This window comes from Camelus bactrianus, chromosome 4 (assembly GCF_048773025.1).
Source record: "Camelus bactrianus isolate YW-2024 breed Bactrian camel chromosome 4, ASM4877302v1, whole genome shotgun sequence".
Taxonomy (NCBI): Eukaryota; Metazoa; Chordata; class Mammalia; order Artiodactyla; family Camelidae; genus Camelus; species Camelus bactrianus.
In genome coordinates, this window is record NC_133542.1 from 48,840,997 (window position 1) to 48,856,785 (window position 15,789).

The window sequence follows — 15,789 nt, forward strand, 5'->3', positions numbered from 1 at the left end:
ATATAATAACTATTTTGTATTTTTTTGCAAGTTTGGTATGATATTCTTAACCCTCCTTATAATGGATGCAAGAAGCCACAAGATCCAGCCCTGCCTTCCTCTCTGACCTGATTTTCCTCTACTCTTTCCCTTGCTCACCAAGTACAGCCTCACCAGCCTCCTTTTTGTTCCTTGAAATGGAAAGCAATTCCCTCCTGCCTCCGGGCCTTTGCACTTGCTGTTTTCTTTGCTGGGAATAATACTCCCGTGGTTCTCAGCACAACTCACTCCTCATCATTCAGGTCTCAGCTTAGCCGTTAACTCTTCAGGGGAGTCGTTACTGTCCCCCTACCCAAAATGGTCCCCACCCCTAATCACACGCTACCATGCCATCCTATTTAACACCCTAAAATAGTTCTTAAAATTGTCAGAAATCATCTTGTCTATTTTTGTTTGCCTGTTTGGTCCTCTAATTGAACTATAAGCGCCCTGAGGGCAAGGCTTTTTGTCATTGTTTCCATTTTTGTCTCCCCAGAGCTTACACAGGGGATCTCAGTAAGGATCCGCCGGATGCCTGACAGAGCCCTCTGACCTTTTCCCTGCCTGTTCTCCTCTCTTTGTACTTCCACATTTCTCTCCTTATTTCTGTCTTCCTCTCTCCCTCTGCTCCACCCTCCTCTCCCCTCAAATGAACATAATGTGGGACCAGAGTGGGCTAATATTCATTGTTCCCGCCTCATTTATTTGAGAGATTCTAGACTGAGATCCATGGTGGGTGCTGACAAGGATAGAAATATTGAATCTGATGCAGTTCCTGGCATCAGAGAGCTCACTGTCTGGTGAGACAGGAGCACAGGTGGCCACTGCACTGCACTGGGGTGGAGAGGACACAGTGCCAGAGCAGAGGCACCACAGGGGAGCACCAGGGAGGGGTCTGGGTGGAGGCAGGTGGGGGCACTTGAGACTGAGAATGAGGGGTAACTGGCCTGGGCTAAGGCTAAGGAGTGCTCTGAATGCCAGGCTAGTGAGTTTGGGTGGTACCCTGCAGAGATTCAGAAAATACTTCAATTTTCAAATTTTAATTTAATTTAAAAATTGGTCAAGAGAATTGTCTTACCAAGAAAGAGAGAAAGAGAAAAGGGGAGAAAGATGGGAGAAAAAGAAGAAAGAAGGAAGGAGGGAGGGAGGGAGAAAAGAAAGATTAAGTTCTTACTGTTTCTTGGGGCCTCTATTAATTGTCCCTGACCTTGACTGAAAGCAACACTTCCCATCTTCAGTGGAGCACAAGCAGATGTAATGGAGCAGTTGATGTTTTAATTGTTTCTACCATGATTTACTGAATCACTTCCAATTTTAATACATTTATGTAATGATTTTAGCTTGCTTTCTAATCTGTGCTAATGACAATGATAATACAGTACCACAAGATTTATATCAAAGTTGCATTAAAACAATATTGGCAACAATGAACTTATTAATACTTGTTTGCTCAGCAAACATTTCCCCAGAACCTAGTCCCTGCAAGACTCTATAGTAATAATGATGTCCTAGCTTCTCAAAATATACACCTTCTGAATATATCAACTAAAAAATCTGAGAATATTTGACCACCTGTATTTGAGCTGGAAGAATCTTCCAGTGTTTGCAAATGTTTATCTGACTCCGTGTTCACCAGGCTGGGTGTGGAAAGTAGAATTCTGGGTCCCGTGACCTCCTTGGTCTTACTCTCATGAATACGTTAGGTTACACGGCAAATGGGACTTTGCAGATGTAATTAAGGTTACTGATCAGCTGACCTTAAAGTGTTATCCATGTAGCCCCGTGTGATCTCACAAGCCCTGAAAAGTAGAGATGTTCTTGTCTGATAGCAGAGAGGAAATCAGAGATTCAAAGCATGAGATGAATTTGATGTGCCATTGTTGGCTTGAAGTTGAAGGGGGACCTCAGTCCTACATACCAACGAAATGGGAACCTCAGTCCTACAGTCCTAAGAAACTGAATCCTGCCAACAACCTGAATAGCTGGGTATCCAGGTAAGAACCCAGCCCAGCTGACACCTTGACCTTGGGAACTCCAAGCAGAGGGCTTGGCAGAGTCATGCAGGCCTGGACTTCTGGCCCATGGACTGAGACAATGAGTGGTTGTGGTTTAAGCCACTAAATTTGTGGTCATCCATTAACAGTAGCAATAGAAAACTAATGTGGTGAAGTAAAATGAGAAAAATAAGAAAAATATAATGAGATTTTCCTTAACACTAAGTTATATTCCATTAGAAGAAATGCCCTTAATTTTTAGACAAGATTCTTCATAGTTTGTATGGTGTTGAAATGTTTTTCTGTTACAAAATTATAGACAGTAGCACAATTTTGTTTTTAATGTCCTAACGTGGCAAAATAAGATGGTTTCCACCCTGTGTAGGTTTCTGTTCCGTGCCCCCTGGCACCCGTCCCTTTAGCCTTTACGGCTGTGTGAGTTCCAAACATGCAGGCACTGCTAACCCAGCCAGCCCTGCATCCTCATTTCAGGGCAGACCCTAAGTGAAGAAAGGTGACAGGACTTGTGCACTGTCCTTTCAGGATTAGGAGAGAGATTTTGGGGTCCCCAGTTTGGAGCTTTCTCAATGATCCAGAGAATTCAGCTGAAAGGGCGAAGGGAAGGTAGAAGCCAACAGTGTTCTAGAAAGGACCATGCCCCCAGGATAATGCTGTAAACCCAGGCCTCTTCCTGAACAGCACTCTTGACCTGAGGCCGGAGAAACAACCTAGGGGGCACCAAGTAAGAAAGAAATAAAGAAAAAGAGAGAGAGAGATAGGAAGGGAGGAAGAAGGAAGGAGGGCACTTCTGCGGCTCCCCTAGTGAACACGTTTGCAGTGACTAACAAAGTAAAGATCACATGGATGTACCTGTCCCATTTTAGATGCTACTGTCCCTCATCCTCACTTCTAATACTGTCTCTTCTTATCTGACATGGTTAGTGTCCCCAATTCATGGGCTCTCCAGCTGACCAAAGCTGAGTCTTTGTGGCTGAACAAGCCTGGAGGTTTTCAAACCCAGCAGAGATGCTTGGGGGCCAGTGAGAGAGGCTCTAGGTGCCTTACCTTCACTTCAAGCAGCAGATCTCCTTCATCTGTTCTATATACAGCATCAAGGTGCCACATAATACTTAATTTGAAAAGAGGACTTCATGGCTAGTGGCAAAAAAAAAAAAATGTTTGAAAACCATAAAGGAGAATGACCCCAGATGTCCTTGCCTGTGTATGAGTTTTGCCTCTGGCCTCGGGAGGTGCAGGCAGGTGTCTGGCAGGCGAGGCTGGGTGAGTCAGCCACTTGAGCACAGACACTATAGGCCACTTGCTGAAAGTTAATCCACTACACATGAGTTTGCCTGATGATCAATTCATCAAGCCATTGGGGAATTTCTCTAAGTTTGAGTTTCCCAAGGGATTCTTTGCAGATACTTCGCATGGCCATTTCACAAGGATTTGTCCTTGAGGCTCAAGTGAAAGTCAATTTCAACTGTATTTCAGTCCTTCCTAAATGCTGTGCTTGGAGATGCTGCCCTAATGCCTGTTTATTATTGTCTTCTTCTTACGGGCTCTGGACCTGCCCCTCCATGAGCCATGGAAATGCTGAAGCTTTTCTATCCACCATTTAAGGTGTCTGTCAGATGGATTTTAGTGAGCTGGTCACTGGGCAAAACCATTATTCTGAGAAATTATTTATGACATGTTGTCTTTGAGCGATTTGGCTTTTGACGAATTGCTCTCAGAGCCCCTACAAAGGGTTCTCGTGTCCTGGAAGAAAGCTACAGGTTTTATCCTGTTCTACTTCCCCAACGTCCTCCACCAGAAATTCCCCTCACTCCCCTCGAGAGGGTATTCTGACAGTTGGCTTGCCCACACCTGACTGGCAGACAGGAAGCTAATTCCATCATGGTTCACATTCTCATGCAATAAGTGAAAGCTGAATGACCAGCCACAGCCTCTGATCTGCAGTCCTGTCTCTTGGACAGGGGCTCTGGCACACAGTAGGCCCTCACTAACTCACTCTCCCTTCTTCTCTCCAGGATTTTTCCTCCTTGCCTTTCACAGATTCCACACCTCCAGTAGCTCATGGTCATTACCTCCAAACTCCCTTCCCATTTTATTTCCAAAGGCTTCTCCTTCCCTGCCAAGATGGACTTGTCACAGGGAAATCATAATGGACACATACAGGCTCTTAAAATTCAGCACCTATAAATGGGAATAGATCCAAAAGCCATGAAAATTAATTTTTTTTAATGAAAGAGTGGAACTCTGGGATAAAATCCATTTTCATTTAAATCTCATTTTTAAAGAATTAAAATTTTTTTGACTTAAAAATTTCAAAAAAAATGTTGCTCAGAGTTAAAATGTAAAAATGTCAAGAAAATGTCAGAGTTAATAATGACCAATTTGAAACCAGGAATTACTCTGCACAGAATTTCAGAACTGAAGGAGTATGTAAAAGCTAATGTGTCCAACATGTGCCCCTGACACAAAGGGCCCCTTTATGTATCCTGCTCCAGGAGCAGTCAGCAATCTGCTTACAGCCCTCCAGTGGCAGGGGTCTCACTCCTTCACTAGGAAACTACTTCATTATTGGCCAGATCTGTTTCTTAGAAAGTTCTTATGGTCTTGAAATCACCCTCCTTTTGCATTCCCTAGTCCAAGTTCTCACTCTAGAGCAAAGGTCAGCAAACTGTCCCCATAAAAGGCCAGGTAATCAACATTTTAGGCTCTGTGTGCCATATGGTCTCTGTCGCAACTTCTCAATCCTTTGTAGCACAAAAGCAGCCACAGACAAAACATAAAAGAATGAACGTGGTTGCAATCCCATAAAGTTTTATTTACAATACAGGCAGCAGCCAGATTTGGGCCATCGGTCATAGTTTGCCCACCCTTGCTCTAGAACCTCATAGAACATGTACAGTCCTCCATCCCCATGAGCGCCCTTTAGATACCTAAACTTGGCCAGCCTCCCTCCATGAGATGCTTTCAGGCCAAAGGATCCTTAGCTCTTCTCATCATCCCTCTACGATACAATTTCACATCCTTCTTGTCTGTGAGCATCCTATGGAAAGGCTTCAGAGAACATATTTCTAGGATGCACCCCAAATACCTCCATCTGCCCTGCACAGAAAAGCAAAGTAATGTGTTGCACACTTACTACGTGTCAAGCATGATAATAAGAACTTCACATAAACTATCCTATTCACTCCTCAAACATTATGTAAGGTAAGTACTATTATTATTTCCATCTCACAGAGAAGGAAACTAAAGTTCAGAATATTTTAAAACTTGCCCAAGGTCACATAAATGGTAAGGATTCAATCCCAAGCAGTACCACTTAAGAGCACTGTCTTATCTAAAACAAGAATTTATATGAAATATTTCATTCACAGAAAAGAATACATATATGTATACATATAACTTATATAAAGCATGGAAAATAGCAATGTGAACATACAGTATACCCAACACCCAGCTTATGCCAAAGGCCCTGTGTGCCCACATGGCACATATCCCTCCTTCACCCAGGAAGAACCCTTACTCTGAACTTTGTGTTTATCCTTCCTTGCTCTTCTTTGTTGTTTTATTATATATATACATGCCTGAAACACTGTTATCACTTAATTTAACTGATTTTTTAATGTATCTGTAAGTGGAATCATGCCTGAAACTTGCTTTTATGACTTCACATTATGTCTGTGAGATTTTTGTTGCTGAACAAAGCTGCAGTTCATTCATTTTCACAGCTATGTAGTATTCCACTGTGTGAACATGCCATGGTCTATTTGTTCATTCCCCCATTGATGGACACTTGGGTTGTTTGCAGTGTTTTGTTTTGATTGCTGATGTAAGCAAGACAGCTATATGTGTCTCCTGGCAGACATGTGTAGAGCTTCTCTAGGGTATAAACCTGGAAGTGGAATCGTTGACTCACAAGATTTCCCATGTTTTATCAAATTGGTTTTATCCATTTACACTCCCACCAGCAGCATTTGGACCATTACTCCTCATCCTCACCAACTTTAATTTTTGCCAATCTTAGGGATATTTGATGTCATTTCTATTTGTATGTTCCTGATTATTAAAGAGGATAACCCATCTTTTTGTATGTTTGTATAGTTTCTGTTTCCCCTTTTGGACTGGTGATTTTGTCCATCTTTCAGTTGGATTGTCTGTCTTTTCCTTACTGATTCGCTTAGAGCATACCTAGCCGCAATGCTAAACTGAATGAAACGATCACCTCCCGCATTCTGAGCACAGACTTCTATTAATATATTCTCAGACAGCAAGCCTTCTACTTGGTACCTGCTTCGCACAGAGCTTGCTGTCAGTAAAGACTACTAAATCAGCACAAGTAATCTTGGTAACAAAACACCTATGAACCTTTCTTGGAAAGAAAAAGAAAGAAAGAAAGAAAGAAACCACTCGATGATAAAATCTAGCCAACCACAAGATGAATCAAAATACAGACCTCAGGAAAGGAAGGCTTGTGATAAAAAGGAGTGATTGTGAGAGCTGGATCCATTTAATGTGAAACAATCAGCAATGTAAAGCTAATATAATGTAGCAGAAAATTTAGAAGATGGAAAAGGAGTTATGAGATCGCTAATTTCCTTTTCTTCCATACAAGGATTTTAATCGATACCATCTAAAGTGGAAAACTGGAGTTTAAAAGCCAGGGCTCTAACCTCACTGCTCTTCATAATCTTCTACTACCCTTAGATATTTTAAAAACAAATATTTCCTGTAGCAAAGGTAAAACTGTTTAATATTGAGCAATTCCTTCTGCTTTACTCCTCTTTTTTCCTTCTGACATACAAATAAATAAAATTTGACATCAATTTTAATTAGCATGTAATAATGATCTTTTTATAAAATTATTTGTCCATTTCTCTAACTGAATGCATAGAGAGATGTCCGGAATGAGAGTTATTCACATTAAAAACAGTAAGATTTTGAGTGACTTTTAAAAAACTTTCTTCTTTGTACTTAACGTGTTTTGCCTGAAATTTTTTAAAGCACATATTATTTTTATAGAGACAGAAACTCATTTTTAAACTGGTAGGCATTTCACACTCAAGATACTTTCTCAACCATTTAAGTCTGTCTCTTTCTGTTCTTCTGTGATTGGCTTTCTAAGCCAAAGCACAGGACTTAACATTTATTATTGCTAAATCATGTTAAAAATGATCCAAGCACCATGGTCAACCGAATTCAACATACACTATATTTTTTCCATTGACATTGATTCATTCAAACATTTTCTGAGCATCCACTAAGTGCTATGAGAAATAATAAGTCCCTGTGACATATAAAGATTCCTCAAACAGAGTAGTCATTCAAGAAACATTTACGGACACATTAAATCTGGAAATAAGAATGGTGATAACAGCAGGGCAATCGCTGTATCACCTGCTATATTTGTGCCGGGCACTGTTTTAACTTTTAAATACATATTAACTCAGTCCTCACAACAACACTGTGAAACATGTCCTACTATCCACACTTCAACAGATGAAGAAACTGAGGGTCAGAGAGTCACGTGAGTGATATGTCCAGAGTTTTTACACAGTGAGTAACAGGCAGAGTTGGCATTCTGATCTCCCTGGGCACACAATGACACTCCATTCCCCGCCTTCTTTGCACTCAGGTGTGACTGCTGAGTTTTGGGCAATGGAATGTGAGCAAAGATGATGGGTGCTTTGCCCAGGACTGGCCTATAAAACCTTTTCATGGGTGCTCCTGCTCTCTTTCCATACATAGTGTGAGTGGGGAAGACTCCAAGGACCTGGAAGCTCCCCTAACCCCAAGTCCCTGTGGCCACCATGGAGGGGCACCACTGCTGCCAGAGGACCTGTCATGTGGAGGGCAGTCTTCCAAGCTGACAGATGCTGGGAGCACTGCCTTCAGAATATGCCTGGCTCTTTGTAGGCAACCCAAATCATTGACTGAGCATGGCGGCCAAACACAGGCTCACGATTTCTGGCCAGAACAAGACTTAGCTATGGGCAACCCTGAGCCCCTCTGGTCGGGTTGAGACTTTCTCAGAGCTGCACTGCTTCCTGAGTCTCTTCCTACCCACCTCTCCTTCCTTCCCCCTCTGCTTTCACAGGTGGCAGACCTGCCCACACTCTGAAGACTTGCCCTGCCTTTCTCTGCTCTCTCTCCTCTTTCTTTCATGGGCACTTCTCCCAATGCACCTTGAACTCTGGGCATCTGCTTCCCAGAGGACCCAACCAACACACCCTCTGACCTGCACTTGACTATGACATGAGCAAGAAACCACCTTAACGCATTGAACCACTTGAAACATAGGGGTGTTTGTTACTGAGATGAGACTGCATTGACCAGTAAACATTCTTAACTATCTACTATAAAAATGTTGAAACATAAGAAAATCAACACACCTGGGAAACTATTACAGAAAGCTGAGAAGAGTTTAAAGAGAGACAAAATAAGATTATAGGAAAAGGTAGGAAGAAATTATGCTGTATATTTACAAGTGTTCTCCTATCAATCAGGACACTGATGTCAAACTAGAGTTCAAGGGAGATGATCAGATATAACTCAGATTCGCTGCACTGGGTGGCCTTCGAACCCTCTGTTCCCTTGTGCCCTCAGAGGGCCTGGCTCCAAACAGGTATCTAGTACATATTGGCTAGACGAAATTATTGCTGCATGGTGGATACAATCGTTGCTGGTGGATACAGCCTGAAATAAGAGTAACCACAGCTTAGCTCGATTCCAAAGAGCTTATTAACTCTTGCCATCTTGATTTTTTTACACTCCTTCCCCAGGGTGATGGACAGACCATCTGCTTCTGAAAGTCTCCAGAGAGCCAGAATGTCCATCTTGGATACTGAGAAAAACTGGCATTTCTGTATTCTCCCTGAAGCTGTCACTCTGAATTGCTGGCCGGCTGCAGACTATGTTATTGGAGGATGATGGAGCCGTAGCACACATCTCCCCTCTGCACTGGGAAAGCCAATTACCTAGTTTACAAAATGTTTTTCAAAGACTGGTAGATACAAACTGTGTTTCCTAATTAGCTGTCAATAAGTACCCCCACATATGCAGGAGTGACATTTTAAAAACTCTGGGTCATGAACACAAAGTGTATGCAGTCTGCCTGTCAGGAAGGTGGGGGGGGGGGTGCTCCTCCTGCAGGTTTGCACAAATCTCACAAGTCGCAGTCCTTCCCCTGGGAATGGGGACCAGGTCACCTGCTGAGGAGGGACACACTCAGCTACATGCCACCAGGCCACTTTCACTCCTTTCTACTCCACATACGCCTCTGCAGTGTGCTCTTCTGAGGGGCACACAGGTTCCACACGTGCTGAGGACCTGGGCTAGATACAGGGGTATGAGATGGGTATAAGTCCCCTCAGGAGACTTAAAATCTAGAGGAGGTGCAGAAATAATTTAGTAAAATGTAGTACAAGGTGTAATGGAGGTCTGGAACCCTCATTCATTCCTTTAACACTCAGGGGCAACGGTGAAGAGTCAGATCCTGTGGCAGGTGCTGGGGACACAAGGAAGTTTACATCTGGTCCTGCTCATGAGGGAGCTCTCACTTCAGTGGGGGAAGAGAAGATTGAAACATAAGGCAGGATAAAAGTGTGAACTGTGGTAGAGACTCGAGTCATGCAAAAAGAAAGGAATGGTCAAACCACACTGAGATATTCTGCCAGGACTTCTTGGAGGAGGTGACATTCCAGCTGAGCCTTGGAAGATGAGGAAGAGAGTGCAGTGGTAGGAGGGCACTGCAGGCTGGGATTCCAGCATGAGCAATGTCTCGGAGAGGATAGTGCAGGGCACACAGGAGAAGTGTGGTACCTGCTTCTTGGGCAGGAGCAGAGTAGAGAAGAGAGGTGGAAGGAGACAGATATGTGGGGTCAGACTGGCTAGTCCCTGGGGAGCCCTGAACACCAGGCAGAGTATAGTTTCTTTTCTCTAGGCAGCAGGAGGTAGTGCAGAACTTTCATCAGGAGAGTGCCAGGATGGAGGCTGTGCTGTGTGCAGATGCCTCTGGCAGCTGGTGCAGAGGAGGAAGGCCTGATGGGAAAGAAGGCGGCCAGCAGGGTGTGGGAGCAACAGTCCAGGTGTGAGGCTTCATGAGCAACCTGGCCCAGCACCCCGGGAAGGATGTGTGTCCACAGAGGAGCTCACTTCTTAGAGGCCCATTAACTAAGAGGCCCTGAGGCTTGGGTTTGACCAGTATGTGACATCAATGGGACCCAGTCAGACGGGTCACTTCAATGGCCTCCTTAATGGGAGCTCAGTGATGGGGAAGACCGATGAAGAAAGATACCAAAGGGAGAATAGAGCCAGCGATGTCAAGCACAGATGTGGGCCTGGGTGAGAGCCTCAGGCCTGCCCTTGCCTTGCCCTGTGCCCTCCTCTTCACCTGGGCTTCACTTACAAAACAAGAAGATTGAGTTAACTGGTTTACAAGTCAGGAGAGGCTAGGCTCTGCTGTGGCAACAATCCCCCAAACGTCAGTGGAGCACACCATAAAAAGCTGATTTCTCTCTCAGCAAGAGGGAGCTTGGCACATCCTAGTTGCTCAGAGGCCCAAGCTGATGGAACAACTACCATCTTGAATGCTGCCTGTTGCAAACAGAGAAGGAAAGAGAAAACTCTGGAGAGGGTCAATCAGCAATTAAATGGAACTCACCGGCCAGACGTGGCCCCACTGAGTACCAGGGACCCAAAGCGCAACTTGGCCAGCAGGAGAGGGGAACTACAAATGGCTGCCACAGTTGGTCTCTCAGCTTCCTTCCTGACCTAGCAGTCTGTGTTTTGGTTCGTGTGGCAGATTTTGCTTCAATGAATATATATCAAGCTAACGCTTCTTTAGCACTGACCTATGTGCTGGGCACTATGCTAGATTCTTTATGTGCATTATCTTATTGGCTATTCATAATGTATCTTGTTTAATATTCACAATGACTCTATGAGATATCATTATAAATACACCCCATTTAATTGAGCTTTGTTTTATTGTGCTTCACAAATACTGCGTTGTTTTGTTTTTTAACAAACTGAAGATTTGTGGCAACTCTGTGTCGAGAGTCTATCAGTGCCATTTTTCCCAACAGCATTTGCACAGTTTGTTTCTGTGTCACATGTTGATAATTTCCACAATATTTCAAACCCTCTACCAGCAAAAATATTCGACTTACTGAAAGCTCAGATGATGGTTAGAATTTTTTAGCAATAAAGTATTTCTTAATTAAGGTATGTACATTTCTTTTTTAAACATAATGCTATTGCACACTTAATAGACGCCAGTGTAGTGTACAAATAACTTTATACACATTGGGAAACCAAAAAATTCATGTGACTGGCTTTATTGTGGTGGCCTGGACCCAAATCCATAATGTCACCTGTATTATCCCTCATTTAACAGAGGAGAAAACAGAGGTTCAGGGAGCTTAACTGACAAGTTCAAGGTCACACGACTAGTAAGTCATGAAGCACCAGGACTCAAATCCAGAGCATCATACTCCAAACATTAACTCTTATCTTTTACAATCTGAGCTCTTACAGTCCAGAGATAGGGTAAAACGTCTTGTAAAGCAGTGGGATGCCTGTGACTGTGGGCGTTCCAGCAGAAGCCTGCAGAAAGGATTCTTCACTGAGTAAAGGAGTAGACTCTAATCCTGAATTTCCATGAGAATAAGCAAAGAAACAGGAAAAGGCAAGGAAACAGTAAGTGGCATGCTGAGTTGGAGTACTCCAAGAATGAATGGAGAAATGAGAGGTGGGATTGGAAAGGGAGGCTGAGGCAGCTTCTGGGGGCCCCTGAGCACCAATGTAAGGGGCCATACCCAATTCTGGGAGCCCTGGGGAGTTTTTATTTTCGTTTGGTTGTTTTTTAACCATTTTAACCATTATCAAGTGTACAGTTCAGTGGCATTAAGTGCACTCACAGTGTTGTATAACCATCACCACTATTTCCAGAACTTTTTCAGCATCCCAGAGAAACTGTACTTATTAAACCCCTTATTAAAGGGTTTAAAACTGATACTGACATCATCAGAGCTGAATGGCGATGACCCCCTCAGGTTGAGATGGGCAACCCTGGCTGCCACTTGAAGGACATTATTAGAAGGAAGAGAGACTGGACACGGGGATGGGTAATCAGACCAGCACAGGGGTCCAGGTGGGAGATGGTAGAAGCCAAAGACAGGGCAACAAGAGGGACAGAGGGAAGTAGTGAGATTTGGCACAAGAGGAAGGGAAACTGCAGAGGAAGAAGGGAGCCCTAACTTCCTCCAGGGGCCCAGTGAGTCCTGAGCTACCAAAAACTGAGGTAGAGGAGCCAGGAGGGGACCTGGGGTCCTGGGGATGCCACCAGTCCAGCACTGCACCTGACACAGGTGAGGCGCTGGCCAGCTGCCTGCTCCACCAACTTTCCCTGGGGAAGCACATCCCCAAACTTGACAGTCCTTTCTGGGACACAGGCCAGAGCTGCAGCCTGACACAGACCCTATCTGCACTCAAACACTCACTGGGTGCCGGTCTGGAGATGAAGGGTGATCACAGGTGGAACAGAATCATCACCCCAACCTCTGCAGCCGCACCCATTACTTAAGGCGGGGCCAGCGTCAGCAGCAGCTCAGCTGGAGTTAATTATGTCCTCCAGCTGGGGACATGGCGGTCACTCCCCCACCTGATGGATGAGGGGTGGGTCTCTGTCACACATCACCACAACCAGGGGCCTCTACTCAAGGAAACTTCCAACTCCTCAGTCCTGTCACAAGTCCTTCCACCTCTCCGCTGCATGGGCTGCTGCAGCACCTGTCTTCAGAAGCCTTTTTGAGAAGGGGTTTTCTCATCACTCCAAAACTCGGCCTGCTTCCCCAGATCCCATCCCCATAGCCACTTGACCCCAGGCACAGGCTGACCCCACTTGACTTCTGGGGGCCTCGTTACACAGGCATCCATGGGCCTGGCTGGGTGCCCACCTCATCACCCTGTTCCCACACCCCAGCCCCTCCAAGTCTGAAGTCCAAACATGCCTTCCCAGGCCTCTGTCCTCAGGACACAATGCTTGCCTGCCTCCACCCTATGGCTGAGCTCCTGCAAAAGTGTCCCCAAGCTCATCATGGCACTGACCACCCAGATGGCACTGCTGAGTGCTGCTCTAGACCCTGAGGGATGGGAAGCACCCCCTGCCTGGAAAGGGGCTCTTGGGGCAGCTAGGAGCAGCACATTTAGGAGTACAATCCACTCTGAGGAGGCCCCTTCACAGGACCGCTTGCCAGGGGGCTGGCAAAACTCTAAGAGCGGGAGCATCTGGAAGGCCAGGCAGAGGTGAAGACCCTCGGAGGGCAGCCTGTCCCAGCTTGCACATCTCTGTACCTCCCTTCTTTGTAAAACAGGGAAGCAACTCTGGGAAGGCCTAACCCTAGGGCCCTTCCAGGGCTGAGTGGGGCAGATGCCCAAGAGCCCTTCGTTAGATGTTAACTCTGTGCTGATTCAGTTCGATGCACCAGGCATTTACTGAGCACCTCACATGGGCCATGCTCTGTGCCAGGCGCTGGGCAAACAAAGGAAACAAGTCAGAGCATATCCTCAATAAGCTCACTAGGTAATGGAGATGAGAGAGGCGCCAAGAAGCAATCACAGCACAGGCTGGGAAAGCACTCCATGAAATGGGCAGCAGACAGTGTAGGGCCCAGAAAAGGCCACTGAACCCAGTACCAGAAATCAGGGTAGGCTTCCTGAAGGAGGAGGTGCTTACGCTGAACCTCTTGACACGTAAGGAGGAATTAGCCAGATGGAGAGGGTAGAGGAGAGTGAGTAGAACTTTCATTCATTCATTCATCGTACAAGAATTATTTGAGCACTTATTATGTGTCAGTCACTGTGACAGGTGGCAGGGACACAGCAGGGAAAAAAGGCCCACCTCTGAGAGCTTCTATTTCTGTGGGGGAAGGAGAGAATAAATGAGTAGGGAAAGTAAAATGTTAGTAAATGTTAGAGAGCATAGTAATAAGTAAAACGTGCTACATGTAATAAGTGCTAAATGGAAAAAGGAAGTAGGGGACAGGCTGTGCAGGGTGGTGGTGGGAAGGGAGTGAACTAGGAGCTTTCAGCAATGACTGACTCCTGGCACAGAGCACAGGGCACACAGAAGGGAGAGGCTATGCAGGACAGTGGGAGGGACATCTGGGAGGGCAGTTGTGGGGGAGGAGGCAGTGGAGAGCAGGCCCCGGAGAGCATCACGGGGAATCAGTAATAGTCATCATAATTATTATTAAACCATGGCCACAGCTATTGTCCCTAACATACTACTGAAGGTCAAAGCAACTAAGGTCTGTAATGATTTGGAGAAAGCTCCTCTCCAAATTCCAGAAGCATCTAATCCTTGCCAATGAAAACAGCTACTCAGAATCTCAGAATCTGAGGGGCTGAGAACCCCCCAGATGGCCTCACCCCACACTGATGTGACACACCAGCTGCATAACAGCACAGAGGCAGTGGGGCTGCAGGTGGGCAAAGCGCTGAGCTAGAGGACCCCGTGTACCAAAGCAGTGCCTCTGCCTGGACTGGGAGCCATGGCCCAGCCCCCACCCTCTACTCCAGCTCCTCACTGGGGACCATTGGGCAGGTCTCAACTCTCCTGCACTTCACACAAAACAGGTCCAGTGAGCCTCCCTCCTTCACGTGGCAGAGGGTGGAATGAATCAAGCTGGATGGCATTTGTGGGCCCTGGGAGCAAGTGCACGTTGGAGGGCCTGTGTTGCTATTCATACCCAGACCTGAGGGCAGAGACACCCCGGACTCAAGATTGGGCTCCCATTGTTTGCCATTTGCTGGGTGACCTTGGGCTGGGGCCCTCTTGTCTCTGGGCTTCAAGATCTTCATCCCAGGACAGCCTCTGGGCTCTCCAAGCTCCAAGGTTCTGAGAGGTTTCCTACATGTGGTGGTTCGGTGCCTCTACAGTGACTCTTGCCAGAACCACCCCTTGAAACTGGGCCCATTTCTAACCATGATGGGACACCCACCCAGACACAGTGCAAAGTAAGGCTGCCTGTGGCCTCCATACCATCCCCTCCTCAGGACTCTGCTCCATACACCGCTGTCACACCCTACTGGGCCCTTCCCCAGGTGGAGGGCAAAAAAAAATTACCTTAATAAAGCAAACAGAACAGGAGGATTTTCAGGGTTTATTCATTTTCATGCAGAAAATATTACGATTATTTTTCCTAGAGTAGCAACCTCGTTGTAAAATTGTCACTTTGTTTTCTCCGTAGGTTTAACAGATCCTTCCTGAGTCTTGAAAAATTATTTGAATGCAGTTTTTCTCAAAATTTTGAAAAACAAGCAGAAAGACAAATAAGGCAGACAAGAAAAGGACAAATGTTGCATGATTCACTTAGATTCGATTAGATGAGGTACCTAGAGCAGTCAAATTCATAGAAAGAGAAAGTAGAACTGTGGCTTCCTGGGCTGGGGGTGGGTGGGGAATGGGAGTCATCATTAAATGAGCATGCAGTTTCAGTTTGGAAACACGGAAAAGTTCTACAGACAGATGGTGGTGATGGTTGCACAACAATGTGAACGTACTTTATGCCACTGAACCGGACACTTAAAAACAGCTAAACGGTAAATTTGATGTTATATATATTTCACCACAATTGAAAAAAAAAAACAAGTAGGAAAATACCTTCTCTAGAACAGGTCTCATGGCTTCCCTGGGCCTCAGTTTCCTAATCTGTACAATGGAAGAGAAATTCATTCCTCCCTACTCTCTCAGCCTCACGGG

The 15,789-nt window shown here is 45.4% G+C and overlaps 1 protein-coding gene across 4 annotated transcripts in view; it reads right to left on the reverse strand.

Annotated features, from left to right (window-relative positions):
• GABBR2 (gamma-aminobutyric acid type B receptor subunit 2) overlaps positions 1-15,789 on the reverse strand; it is a 353,312-nt gene that overhangs the window by 229,659 nt on the left and 107,864 nt on the right. For 2 of the 4 annotated variants that reach the window (XM_074361882.1, XM_074361883.1), the window contains exon 2: positions 3,078-3,167. The exons of the other annotated variants lie outside the window; for them this stretch is intronic. The gene's annotated coding sequence lies outside the window, so the exon portion shown is untranslated. The remainder of the gene's footprint in view (positions 1-3,077; positions 3,168-15,789) is intronic. 4 annotated transcript variants of the gene reach the window in all.